Raw genomic sequence first — 13,761 nt, 5'->3', positions numbered from 1 at the left:
CTCTACATTGGAGAGTTCAAACGTAAACTGGGCGACCGCTTTGCAGAACACCTGCGGTCTGTCCGCAAGAATGACCCAAACCTCCATGTCGCTTGCCATTTCAACACTCCACCCTGCTCTCTTGCCCACATGTCTGTCCTTGGCTTGCTGCATTGTTCCAGTGAAGCCCAACGCAAACTGGAGGAACAACACCTCATCTTCCGACTAGGCACTTTACAGCCTTCCGGACTGAATATTGAATTCAACAACTTTAGGTCTTAAGCTCCCTCCTCCATCCCCACCCCCTTTCTGTTTCCCCCTTCCTTTTTTTTCCAATAAATTATATAGATTTTTCTTTTTCCACCTATTTCCATTATTTTTAAATATTTTAAAATCTTTTATGCTCCCTCCACCCCCACTACAGCTATACCTTGAGTGCCCTACCATCCATTCTTAATTAGCACATTCGTTTAGATAATATCACCAACTTTAACACCTATGTGTTCTTTTGTTCTATTGTTGTTGACATCTTTTGATGATCTGCTTCTATCACTGCTTGTTTGTCCCTACAACCACACCAACCCCCTCCACTTCTCTCTCTCTCTCTCTCCCCCCCCACCGACACACACCTTAAACCAGCTTATATTTCAACTCTTTCTTGGACTCGAACTCAAGTTCTGTCGAAGGGTCATGAGGACTCGAAACGTCAACTCTTTTCTTCTCCGCCGATGCTGCCAGACCTGCTGAGTTTTTCCAGGTAATTCTGATTTTGTTTAAGATCCTGAGGGGTCTTGATAGGATGGATGTGGAGAGGATGTTTCCTCTTGTGGAAAAATCTAGAACTAGGGACCACTGTTTAAAATTAAGGGGTTGCCATTTAAAACAGAGATGAGGTGAATTTTTTTCACTCTGAGGGTTGTGAGTCTTTAGAACCCTCTTCCTGAAAAGGTGGTGGAAGCAGAGTCTTTGAATATTTTTAAGGCAGAGGTAGATAGATTCTTGGTAGGCAAGGGGGTGATAGGTTATCAGGGGGTAGGTGGGATAGAGATTTCAGGTTACTATCAGATCAGCCATGATCTTATTAAATGGTGGAGCAGGCTCAAGGGGCTGAAAGGCCTACCCCTCCTCCTTGATCGTATATTGTTTCCCCTGGCTGGGGAATCTAAAACAAGGTGGCACAGTTTCAAGATAACAAGACAGTCATTTAGGGCTGAGAGGAGGAGAAATTTGTGTACCTTTGGAATCCTCTGCCCCAGAGGGTTGTTGATGTGCCATCATTAAACATATTTACGGCTGAGATAGATTTTTGATTTCTCAAAGGATGTGGGGAGTGGGCAGGAAAGTGGAGTTGAAGTCCAAGATCATATTGAACGGTGCAGCAGGCTCTATAGGCTGTATGGTCTTCTGCTGCCCCATTTCTTATGTTCTTATACTGAGAGAGAAGGAGAGAGAGAGAGGGAGAGAGAGGGAGACAGGGTGAGAGAGAGCAAGAAAGAAAGGGGGACAGAGAGATAGGCAGAGAGTAAAGGATGATAGAGTGAGAGGCGAGGGGAGCAGAGAGAAAGACAGTGTGCATGATTATTGATGGTTAAAACAAAGATCAATCGCAGCAGCTTACATTTATTTTGTGTCTTTAACATGCTGACTGCATCTTAACTTGCACCAAGGCATGTTCACCTATCCCCCCTGTGCTGGCTGACCTATATTTGCTCCAGGCTAAGCAACACCACAATTTTACAATTCTCATCCTGGTTTTCCAATTTCTCCACCCCTTCCTACCTCTGTAACCTCCTCTAGCCCCTCAATCCTCTGAGATCTCTGTCCACTTCCAATTCTGGCCTCTTGAGCATTCCTGAGTTTAATTGCTCCACCACTGGCAGTCACGCATTTGGCTGCCTGAGCCCTCAGCTCTGGCATTCCCTCCCTAAATTTCTTTGTCTCTTTCTCCTCTTTCAAGTTGGTCCTTAAAACCTACCTCTTTGACTAAGCTTTTATCTTTCTTTGCGGCTCGGTCCCAAATTTTGTTTGATAATTGCTCCTGAGAAGCATCTTGGAGATGTTCTATATTAAAGGTGTTATATAAATGCAAGTATTTGTTGTGAATGTGACTAAGGCCAAGTGTCTGAATGGAAATTAGTTGGTTTTGAAGAAGCTTTCGAAGGTGGCTAGATAGATAGCAAGCAGGAAGGATTTAGGGACACAGGATTTAGGGAGATTGTTCCAAGGTGCACAGTCAAGCCAGCTGAGGGGCACTGTCACCAAAGATGGAGGGAGGGTCAAAGGGGTGCACAAGGCAGCCAGAATGAGAAGAGCAGAAAGTGCAATGGACAAGTAGGGAGTTAGGGCGAGGTGAGGCCATGGAGACATGTGTAAAAGAGTGCAAGTACTCTGAATTCTATGCAATTGTCAAGAAACCAAAGGTAGTCAGCAAAAACAAGGACAACAAGGAAGAGTTAGGATATAGCCAGCAGGAGTGTGGTTTATGCATTGAGGGAAGCCAGCCAAAAAATCTATGAGGAGGCTCCGTCTGGGACTGAGAGGCATGGTGAGTGTTTCAACAGTAATGATGGTGAAATGAAGGCAAAGGTGGAAATGGGATGATCATGATCACGGATAATGTTCAAAATCAAGAGGTGTTTTGATAGGTTAAATAGAAACAAATTGTTCCGCTGGCAGGAGGACACAAACTGAGGTTAATTGCCAAAAATTCCAGGAGGAAAACGAGGAGACAGTTTTTTATAGAGTGAGTTGCTGTGATGTGGAATGCGCTGCCTGAAAGGGCGGTGGAAGCAGATTCAGTAGTAACTTTCAAAAGGGAATCCGATAAATACTTGAAATGGAGAAATTTGGAGGACTATGAGGAAAAAGCAGAGGAAAGAGGGCCTAGTTGGAAAGCTCTTGGAACGAATCGACACAGACACAATGGGCCAAATGGCCTCCTGTGATGTAAAGGGGATGTAGAGAACTTTAAAGTTCTGAAAACAAAAAACATTGAAGACTGCAGTATATGGGGTAACATTTATTCAGGGTACCCCATTTACACACTCGGGAACTGTCTCCCTAAATTATGTTTCTTCACACCACCATCATTCCAACTGTTTGAAAGCTTGGATCAGCAAAGACACCTTTACCATATTTTTTGTTCTAGCAGGGTTCTTGCAGCATTCCACACTTGCACAATCACTAACGCTTCCATAATATCAGAATAAGCCCTTCAGCCACTGTCTCTAAAATCACAATCATCTTCCTTGCAATTAGATAGCTGAAAGGGGCTACGCTTTTGCATTTAATAGAATCTCAGCTCTTACAAGTTCAGGTCTACTGGCCTCTGGCTGCTTCTAATGCAAATGATGAAGTTCTTTTTTTTGTTGAGATTTACATTATCAATGTAAATAACTTTCTTAATGCCCTACCAAACAGATGGGTCTGGGGTGACAAGGGGCTATCTTATCCAAATGATGAATGCAGTGCCACACTTGAAGTGAGGTATCACTAGGCACAACCTTCAGAAACCGAGGGTGGAATTTAATGCCCTCTCCCATGGCGAGTTTGGTGGCAAAGGGTGATTTAATCAGGCAGGAGGGTGGGGGATGGGGAGCTCTTTGCCTTCCCTGCTCCACTTCAATTAAGACTGTGAAGAGCAGGCCTAAGGACAGCAGGTAGGTGGGCTGAGGGGGAGCTGGAGGGACGCTACAATTAGCCTAAGTTGTTTTAGGCTAGGGAGAAGAAAAACCACCCAGTGAGTCCAGCTGGACCGTGTACACATGGTGCTCAGTATGTGGCTTGGCTCTGCTGTGCCCGCTCCATGCTTCAGTTCACACAATGAGAATGGACACTTGGCTAAGGTAAGTCAAACCCTCAAACAGGGTGGGGATAATTGAAACAATTAATCTCGCCAAGTTCCCACCCTGCCTACAATGTCAAACACCACCACTGCCAGTACAAAATGTGGATCAGGAGCTTTCCACTTCCTGCTTTCTTGCACTCCCAGCACTTGCTAATGGAAGCAGACATACTTGTATGCAAAGGGATCACATTCAGAACTGCTGTGCAGACACCAAGCAGTGCGACTCCTCCAATCCGCCAGAACAACTGAGTCAGAATGTCAGTCAGAGCTATGGCCCATTTAAATGCATTCATCCATCTGCTTCCCCTGTAAATATCACCTTGCCCACACCAAAACTTTTTAAAAAACTTACTGAATCAATCACCACTGTAGTGTTTCCTCTTGCCCTTCTCTTGCAAATCCAAATGAAGAGGAAAAGGCAATGGAAAGTCCACAGCCATCGAGTAGTTCTTGTAGAAAGCTGGCACAGGCACGATGGGCCAAATGGCCTCCTTCTGTGCTGCAGTCATTCTATGATTCTATACCGCTGCCTCCCGAACACACACAGATAGTACCGCCACAGTTCAGATATATATTAATAAACAACTAAAACTGTTAAATAAACATATTCATGCTTGGTCACTAGCTTTCTGTATCCCTTGCCCAAATTCTTAAGGGTCTGGTAAGGTCACACTAAATTTGACCTAGATTGTCAAACAGCCCACTTCTGTTCTGTATTACTCCATTGTATGAATTGGGAATCTGCACCAATCATACAACAAATCAAACATCACTCCTAACATGGATTTATGAAAGGGAAATCATGTTAGACAAACCTGTTGGAGTTTTTTTGAGGATGTTATTTGTAGCATAAATAAAGGAGAACCAGTGGATGTGATGTATTTGGATTTCTAGAAGGCTTTTGATCAGGTCCAACACAGGAGGTTTGTAAACAAAATGAGAGCACATAGGATTAGGGGTAATATACTGGCATGGATTGAGAGTTGCTTTACAGAGAGAAACAGAGAGTAAGAATAAAGTCATTCTCAGGATGGCAGGCTGTGACTAGTGGGGTACTGCAAGGATCAGTGCTGGGGTCACAGCTGTTCACAATCTATATCAATGATTTGGATGTGGAGACCAAATGTAATACTTCCAAATTTGATAATGATGCAAAACTAGGTGGCAATATAAGTTGTGAGGAGGATTAAAGGAGGCTTCAGGGGGACTTAGGCTAAGTGGATGGGGAAGAAAACAGCAGATGGAGTATAAAGTAAATAAGTGTCAAGTTATCCACTTTGGTAGAAAAACACAATGGCAGAGTATTTCTTAAGTGGTGAGAGGTTGATGTCCAAAGGGACCTGGGTGTCCATGTTCATGAGTCACTAAAGGTGGCTAATCCCTGAGATGGCAAGATTGTCTTACGAGGAGAGATTAAGTAAACTGGGGCCTGTATTTTCTAGAGTTTCGAAGAATGAGAGGTGATCTCATTGAAACCTACAAAATTCTTACAGGCGTGACATTATAAAATCATACATTCTTTATTTTTATATTACCATTATAAATTACTGTGTCTGCATATATAATGGACACTGCTGTTACTGTAGCTGTAACTACTGGTGTAAATGGGGTCCAGAGACATATGTTATTTACGAGAAAGAGACAGGATTGAGAGCTATGAAGAGAAGGGAGATGAGTAGTGTTGATCTGTAGCTGTAGATAGGACATTACCCCTGGCTGGTGAATTAGGGGACACAGTCTCAGAATAAGGGGCGGGCTATTTAGAACTGAGATGAGGAGGAGTTTCTTCACTCAGAGGGTGGTGAATCTTTGGAATTCCCTGCCCCAGAGGGCTGTGGAAGCTCAATCACTGACCATGTTCAAGACAGAGACTGATAAATTTCTGGATAATAATAGCATCAAGTGGTATGGGGATACTGCGGGAAAAATGGCATAGGGGTAGATGATCAGTCATGATCTGTTTGAATGGCGCAGCAGGCTCAACAGGCTAAATGGCCTACTCCTGCTCCTCTGTTCCTATGTTCCTAACGAATCTTGAAAAAATCCAAAAAGACCTGTCCAAATTTCAGAGATCAACACTACTCATCTCCCTTCTCTTCACAGCTCTCAATCCTGTCTCTTTCTCAAAAATTACATATATCTCTGGACCCCATTTACACTAGTAGTTACAGCCACAGTGACGGCAGTGCCCATTATGTATGCGGACACAGTCATTTATCATGGTAATATAAAAATAAAGAATGTGTGGTTTTATAATTGGGATTTAATCACGAGCATCAAAAATGTGCAATATTTTTCTGCCATGCTTCACCTGAGAACGACATTCGGTTTTCACTCTCTGTGTGCAGTGTCACAGAAGATCAAAAAATGTGTTAATGATTCCCAATCTTGCTCTTCCTGCTGCCCTATTACATTCTTCTCCATCCAACAACTCACGACCTCCTCTCATGTCTCTCCCTCTTTAGGTCTCCCCTTGCTCTGAGGTAAACAGGTAAACAGCTAATCTGTCCCTCACTCTCTCCCAATATTGCTCCTGGGTTAAGCCACCGTCAAATATCCCTCCATTTCCCCAAGGGAAATCACACATCTTCCACTTGGTATTTACTCTATTGGGAAAAACATGACCATGCATTCTATTATCATGGAAAGCCCCAAACTCATTTCTTCTCAGTCACTAGACATGCTCAAGTACAAATACTCAAGGTACTGCCGTGGAAAAAGTCGGCATGGGCGAACTAGTAGCATCAATTTACCCTTTCTCAGTACTTCCCAGTGAGATTCAAAAGAGGTGCAGAGGCTTACCAGGCTAAGCCCTGGGATGGTGAGATTCAGGAGACTGGGTCTGTATTCTTTAGAGTTCTGAAGCATGAGGAGCGACCTCATTGAAACTTACTAAATTCTTACAGGGCGTGACAGGCTGCACACAGATAAGATGTTTCCCCATGGTTCGTGAGTCTAGAACCAGGGGGCACAGTCTCAGAATAAGGGGCTGGCCATTTAAGGCTGAGACGAGGAGGAATTTCTTCATTCAAGAGGGTGGTGAATCTTTAGAATTCTCTATTCCAGAGGGCTGTGGAAACTCAATCAATAATCATGTTCAAGACAGAATTTGTTAGGGATTTCTGGAGACTAATAACATCAAGGGATATGGGGATAGCACAGGAAAGTGGCATTGAGGTGGATGATCAGCAATGATTTAATTGAATAGCAGAACAGGCTCGATGGGCTGAATGATCAACTCCTCTTCGGGACTCACTAATCCCTGTTGACACAAAATTCTTTTGGAATGAAGGAAATTTGAATTTTTTTTTTAAATTTTCCCTGTGTGCATTGACACTGGGCAATGAGAATTTCAATTACAAGTAAAGTCAAATTTCCTCAACATAAGTTTACGAAAAATAGGAGCAGACATTGGTCATTCAATCCTTCGAGCCTGCTGTGCCATTCAATAAGATCATGGCTGATCTGATTGCGGCCTCAAAACCCGTTTCTTGCCTGTGTGCCTGCCCCCCATATAACCATTGACTCCCCCTCTAATCTATCACAACCTCAGTTTTCCCATTACCACATACTACACTATGTGATACTTTTAGGTTTCCAACATTCTGCTTGTATTCTCTCAATTACATTGCTAATTTAGTTCCATATTGTTACTTCACACCCAACAAGATTGACAGTCGCTCAAAACCAATCTCTTTCAGATTTTTACAGCAACAGACAGAAGAAACTATTACCCCGTCATTCCGGCCCCATGAGTGAAAATCTAATACAATGCACCAACAATTCACCACAGAATTAAATCTCAGTATACAACTGATCATTGAAGACCATGGCTGGAGTCACAGAGAGTGACTCTGAGGTTCGGAGTCACAGAGAGTGACTGTGAGGTTCGGGGTCACAGAGAGTGACTGTGGGGTTTGGAGTCACAGAGAGTGACTGTGAGGTTCGGATTCACAGAGAGTGACTGTGAGGCTCGGAGTCTCAGAGAGTGACTGTGAGGCTCGGAGTCACAGAGAGTGACTGTGAGGTTCGGAGTCACAGAGAGTGACTGTGAGGCTCGGAGTCACAGAGAGTGACTGTGAGGTTCGGGGTCATAGAGAGTGACTGGGAGGTTCGGAGTCACAGAGAGTGACTGTGAGGTTCGGGGTCACAGGGAGTGACTGTGAGGTTCGGGGTCACAGAGAGTGACTGTGAGGTTCGGGGTCACAGAGAGTGACTGTGAGGCTCGGGGTCACAGAGAGTGACTGTGAGGTTCGGAGTCACAGAGAGTGACTGTGGGGTTCGGAGTCACAGAGAGTGACTGTGAGGCTCGGAGTCACAGAGAGTGACTGTGAGGTTCGGAGTCACAGAGAGTGACTGTGGGGTTCGGAGTCACAGAGAATGACTGTGAGGTTCGGAGTCAGAGTGACTGTGAGATTTGGAGTCACAGAGAGTGACTGTGAGGTTCGGGGTCACAGAGAGTGACTGTGGGGTTCAGAGTCACAGAGAGTGACTGTGGGGTTCGGAGTCACAGAGAGTGACTGTGAGGTTCGGAGTCACAGAGAGTGACTGTGGGGTTCGGAGTCACAGAGAGTGACTGTGAAGTTCGGAGTCACAGAGAGTGACTGTGGAGATCAGAGTCACAGAGAGTGACTGTGGGGTTCAGAGTCACAGACAGTAACTGTGGGGTTTGGAGTCATAGAGAGTGATTTAGGCAACCATACCATTCATGGGTGTGTTTTGATCAGTCTGGAAGGCAGGAGGGCTGGCAATATGGTGGGGGTAAGTATTGGGAGTAGGGTCTGACATATTCCCAAGATATTGCCAGTGGTGGGAAATGTAGCAGCCAATTAAGCCACTTCCTGACTCAGCTGGCATTTTGCCACATGGGAATATCGTCAGCCTCCCAGCAGATTCCGGGAGTCTGGGGGGTCCTCCTTAATGGGTGCTCTACAGCCTATGGAGAAGACCCTAGCAGCAATAATCTACCCATAGCAGTAACACCACCAGTTCATCATGAATGTCCACCCTGATTGCTGGGTCCTGCCCGGCTGGCTTCAGCTTCCTCCAATCAAACCTACTTCTCTTCGAGGCACCTCATCATTGAAGCACCCTCTTTCTGGTTGTGCAGCCTTAGAAATGGCCACCATTCGCAATGGTACTACCAAGGCTGCTAAATTGCTGGCCCTCTGATTGGGACCTCTTAATTGGCCACCGCCAGCAAGGTGCAGCCCCAGTGTCCCACCATCCACTGGAACGGGATTGTATCCCGCTTTCAGCTCTGGCTGCGGGCCCTGCAAAATTCAGCCCTGGAGATGTGGAACTTTTGACTCACAAGGTGAGGGATTTGAATTGACTATTGAATGGGAAATCGCGCAAGATTGGATTACACACTCTATTAGTGGATTGATCTAAGTCATTACAGCACAGGAAGTCACCATTCAGCCCATCATGTCCATGTCAGCTCTCGTTAGAGCAATTAATCAGCCCCATTCCCCCGCTCTATAACCAAAGCCCTGCAAGTTTATTCCCCTCAAGTGTCCATCCAATTTCCTTTCAAAATCACTGATCATCTGTTTCCAGCAGCTTCGTGAGCAGCGAGTTTCAGCTGATTACTACTCACTGCGTAAAAAGTGCTTCCTCGTATTTCCCTTGTATCTCTTGCCCAAAATCTTAAATATGTTCTCCCTAATCGGTGTATGATCAACTCAAGCAAAGCTTTTCTTTGTCTACCTTATCCAAAACTGTCATAATCTTGTAGACCTCGATCAAGTATCCCCCTAATCTCCTTTTCTCCAAGGAGAACAATCCCAGCTTCTCCAACCTAACTTGTAGCTAAAATTCCTCAATCTTGGAAGTATTCTAGCTAGTCTCCTCTCAAGGACCTTCACATCCCTCCTCTAAAGAGTGGTGACCAGAATTGGACACAGTACTCAAGTTGTAGCCTAACCAGAGCTTTATAAAAGTTCAGTATAATTTCCCTGCTTCTGTACTCAATACCTTTATTAAGTCCAAGATCCCATACACTTTGTTAATTACTTTCAACATGTCCTGGTACCTCTTATGCAATCACAGCTCCTTCCACTCAAATAAAAACCTTCCAAACTGCAATCACTTACTAATTCAGGGATTTCTACAGGAATATTCCCATTTGGGCATATCAGCCCTTTGGGGAGGATCTGGATGCTTTCGCCAGTGACTAGATTTCCCAAGTGCTAGTCTTAAGAAGAATTCTGGGATAATAAGTGTCACAAACCAAAGGCTCTCGGTCTAGATTGCTACATTAGACCTTCTCATGAAAAATTCACAAACCTGAAACATTAACACTGTTTCCCTCTCCACTTACGCTGCCTGACCTGCTGAGTATTTCTAGCATTTTCTGGTTCTAATTTCAGATTTCCAGCATCCACAGTATTTTGTTTCTGTTACACTAGTCCCTTTGTTGTTTCTGACTGAAGAATAACATAAGTTGGTCTATTAACTCTTTCAGATTAATTCGTAAAGCATTGATAACAAAGATACTGCAGAGCTCAATGCAATTTATAAAAAAAAGTCAGGTGTCTTACATAGGAGGCAAAGACCCTACACTGACTGCCATTTGCCCTTCCATCAATGCAGAATACAGAGTTTTCACAGCAACTGCAACTCATTAGATTGCGGTTTCCCATCTTCTGATCACCTAGGCTTTGTGAAAGTTTTTTTGAAAGTTAACCACCAGAAAAGAAAGATTATCATTGCAGTTTCTTTTCATGTTTCAATGTTTGCAACATACCAAAATGCCTCTCAGACAATGGATCATTTTGAATTATAATCACTATGGTCAGAAAATGCAGCAAAATATGCATGCAGCAAGGTCTCACAGAGATATGTGACCAGATAAAAAGAACAGAGCAGGCGAGTCCTTGATCGGGCTCTGCCATTCAATAAGATCACAGCTGATCTACCTCATCTCCACTTTCCCTCCCTATCCCCATATCTCTAGGTTCCCTTCATCCTTAAAAATCCACCAATCTCAATCTTGAGCATATGAATTAGGAAGAGTGGGCCACCCAGCCGCTCGAGTCTGCTCTGCCATTCAATAAGATCATGGCTGATCTGACTGCAACCTCAACCCCACAATCCTGCCTACCCCCGATTGCCTTTCACCCCCTTGCTTACCAAGAATCTATCTAGCTCTGCCTTAAAAATATTCAAAGACTCTGCTTCCACTGCCTTTTGAGGAAGAGAGTTCCAAAGACTCACGACCATCAGAGGAAAAATTTCTCCTCTTCAACATACTCAATGACTTAACATTCACAGCCTGGGACAGATAAACTGTTTTGGTGGCGTTGACAAACATTGTCAAGGACACCAAGAGAGTTCTTCTGCTGCTCTTCAAACAGCCATGAGTTCTTTCATGTCCTCCTGAAAGGGGATTGAGGATCTTAGCTCTGAAGAGTCATGTGGATTTGGAACATTAACTCTGTTTCTCTCTCCACAGACGCTGCCAGACCTGCTGAGTTTTTCCAGCATTTTCTGTTTTTATTTCAGATTTCCAGCATCCGCAGTACTTAGCTTTTATCTTAGCTTATTGTCTCATCCGAAACTCATCACTTACTGTAGTGTGAGCGTCTGGCACATATAAGGTTAATGTGGGGCTGAGTACAGTACCACCCACAAAGTGATGTAAGAAAAGATGACCCGCACCTAGGGGTCAGTCTAGTGTCGAACAGAGCCGTGTGCACAAGCAAGCATGGAGGCATCTCCTAGCTTGTCCCCTTTACTGTATATATGTACATAGTTCTTGTAGTTATTAAGTACATTCAGTTAACCAACTTAAAACTATAAAGGCTTCATTAAGACCTGCCAACCGGTATGCAACATCCTCTAACATGGTAGCAGCGAACGGAAAAACACAAAACCTCAAAAAATGCAGGGAAAAACTAAAATCCTGCAAGACTAAAGAAAAATTCGAAGGAACATTCTGACCTGAGGAAAAGCTCGAGAAGCTACGGGCAGAGGAAGGTCGCCAGGTAAAGCTCCAAAGAAAGGCTTGGAAGTTGAAGGCAAAAAATAAAATTCCTCACTGCAGCAGAGGACTCCATGGGATCTCTTGGAATTCCAGCTTCAATTCCCAGAGTGCAGAGTCAGCAGCCTAGCAGGGGGGAGCTAAAGCTTTTAAATTTCAGGATAAAGCAAATCTTGAGAAACTTAAATAGTTCAGGGGTCAGAAATTGCCTTTTAAAAGCTCCGTTGGAAAAAGCAGATTCCTGAGTCTGCATCTGAACACGTGGCGTCAGAGCTCACGCTGAGAAGGAAAAAGAAAGTCATTAATTAATTCGGAAGAATCACGATTAAAGAATCAGCTTTGAAGATCAGCAAAGGCCAAGATTTAACACTTTCGTGACCCTAAAGCATAGCACTGAAATGGAGAAGTCTGCAGATCGTTGATCCATGCAGCCATCGTTGATAAGTTTTTCAAAGCTGAGCGCAGGCACCAATGCAGCGGGCATCTGCCAAGCACAGGAAAAACCCTCTGTCTTTAAATTCATGGTGGCACCATCTTGAATTTCAGCATCTTCTTCAAGCTGAATCTATACTTCAAAATTTTTTAACCATGGATCAAGAATCCAACTTATCAGATAAGTTTGGACTCTCCAAGGGCCAAACCTAATGGAAAATTGGACATCCTGGAGAAGAGAATTTTTAAACTACTGGAGTATATCAGGTCTAGCTAGAAAATCAGAAAAAGCCCAAATTAATACCTTTCTATACAGGTTTGGTGAACATGCTGATGAAGTAATCCTAAATACAATACACTGATGAATCCTCAGCTTCAATGAAATATCAAAAGCCTTTGAAGAATGTTTTAATCTTCAAGTTGTGTAGCGCACAAAGTTTTAAAAGAGGCACAGAAAACCACCAGTAAAGCGCCAAAAGGTCAAAAGACAATATTCGAGTAAACCATACGAGGATGCCAGAGAGTCAGGGAACTTTCCAGAAGTCCAAAAATTTTATCCTTTTTGAAATCCTGAACTGCAACAGCAGGTGACAGTGTGGGGCGAGCAGCTGGCTGTGAATGAAGGAGGCACTTGGCATTGGCTCATTAGAAGCAGAAACCCCGACTTGTCCCAGGTCACTCGCTCATCGACCTTCCTGCTCATTGTGCCAATTGGGGTTTAATCTTGCCAATCTTATTCCTGTTCCACTCATGCCTCCCACTGCTGACCCTGTGGACTCTTCCAGCAGACAGCTCTCATTACCACTGTATGTATCTCCCTCCAGAAGTCCATTCGCTTGTGAACAAGGCCTTACCATCCATGAACTTATTGTGGATGATTGCACAAGGCTTCAATGGAAACTTGGCTGAGGGGTGATGACAGCTTGCCAGTTAATGAAGCCTAGTGCATCTCCCACCACTTGTCCTGCCAAGACTGTTGTGATGCTTATCACTGGATCACACCGTGGCTTGACTTCCTACTCTTGTGGTATTTTCTCCTCCAGTTAACATTTCAACTTGTTGCATCCCTCCCATCTCTCTTTCAAAATCATAGTCCTTTACCACCCTCCCAAGTACAATAAAAATTTTATCATTGAGATATCTTCACTACTTTCCTCCCTCAGCCTCTTCAGTGAATGACTTCGCATCCTCAGGTGATTTCAGCTGCCATCTGAATTCATCATGTTCTCCCTCCTTTGAGTTCACTGCCCCTTTGTCCTCCCACTAAATCTCTCTTTGCAAATTACCTAACCCATATTCACAGCCACCCCATTGACCATATTTCACGTGGTCTTGCTGGTCCCATCGTATCAATTACAGCCAAATCATTTCTGATCACTTCCCTGTATCACTCACCACTACCTCAACCCTGAGTTCCATTTCCTCCAATTTATGATCCACAAGTTCAACTTCAATCATTTGAAGGCTTGAAGGTTTTGCTTAAAGTTTTCCTTAACCATCTCCATCCTGATTATGG

The 13,761-nt window shown here is 44.0% G+C and overlaps 1 protein-coding gene across 3 annotated transcripts in view; it reads right to left on the bottom strand.

Annotated features, from left to right (window-relative positions):
• LOC121280139 (transcription initiation factor TFIID subunit 4-like) overlaps positions 1–13,761 on the bottom strand; it is a 333,722-nt gene that overhangs the window by 104,828 nt on the left and 215,133 nt on the right. The window lies entirely within an intron of this gene.

This window comes from Carcharodon carcharias, chromosome 7 (genome assembly GCF_017639515.1).
Source record: "Carcharodon carcharias isolate sCarCar2 chromosome 7, sCarCar2.pri, whole genome shotgun sequence".
NCBI lineage: Eukaryota > Metazoa > Chordata > Chondrichthyes > Lamniformes > Lamnidae > Carcharodon > Carcharodon carcharias.
The sequence above is the reverse complement of the archived record's forward strand: the minus strand, read 5'-3'. Positions and strand labels throughout refer to the sequence as shown.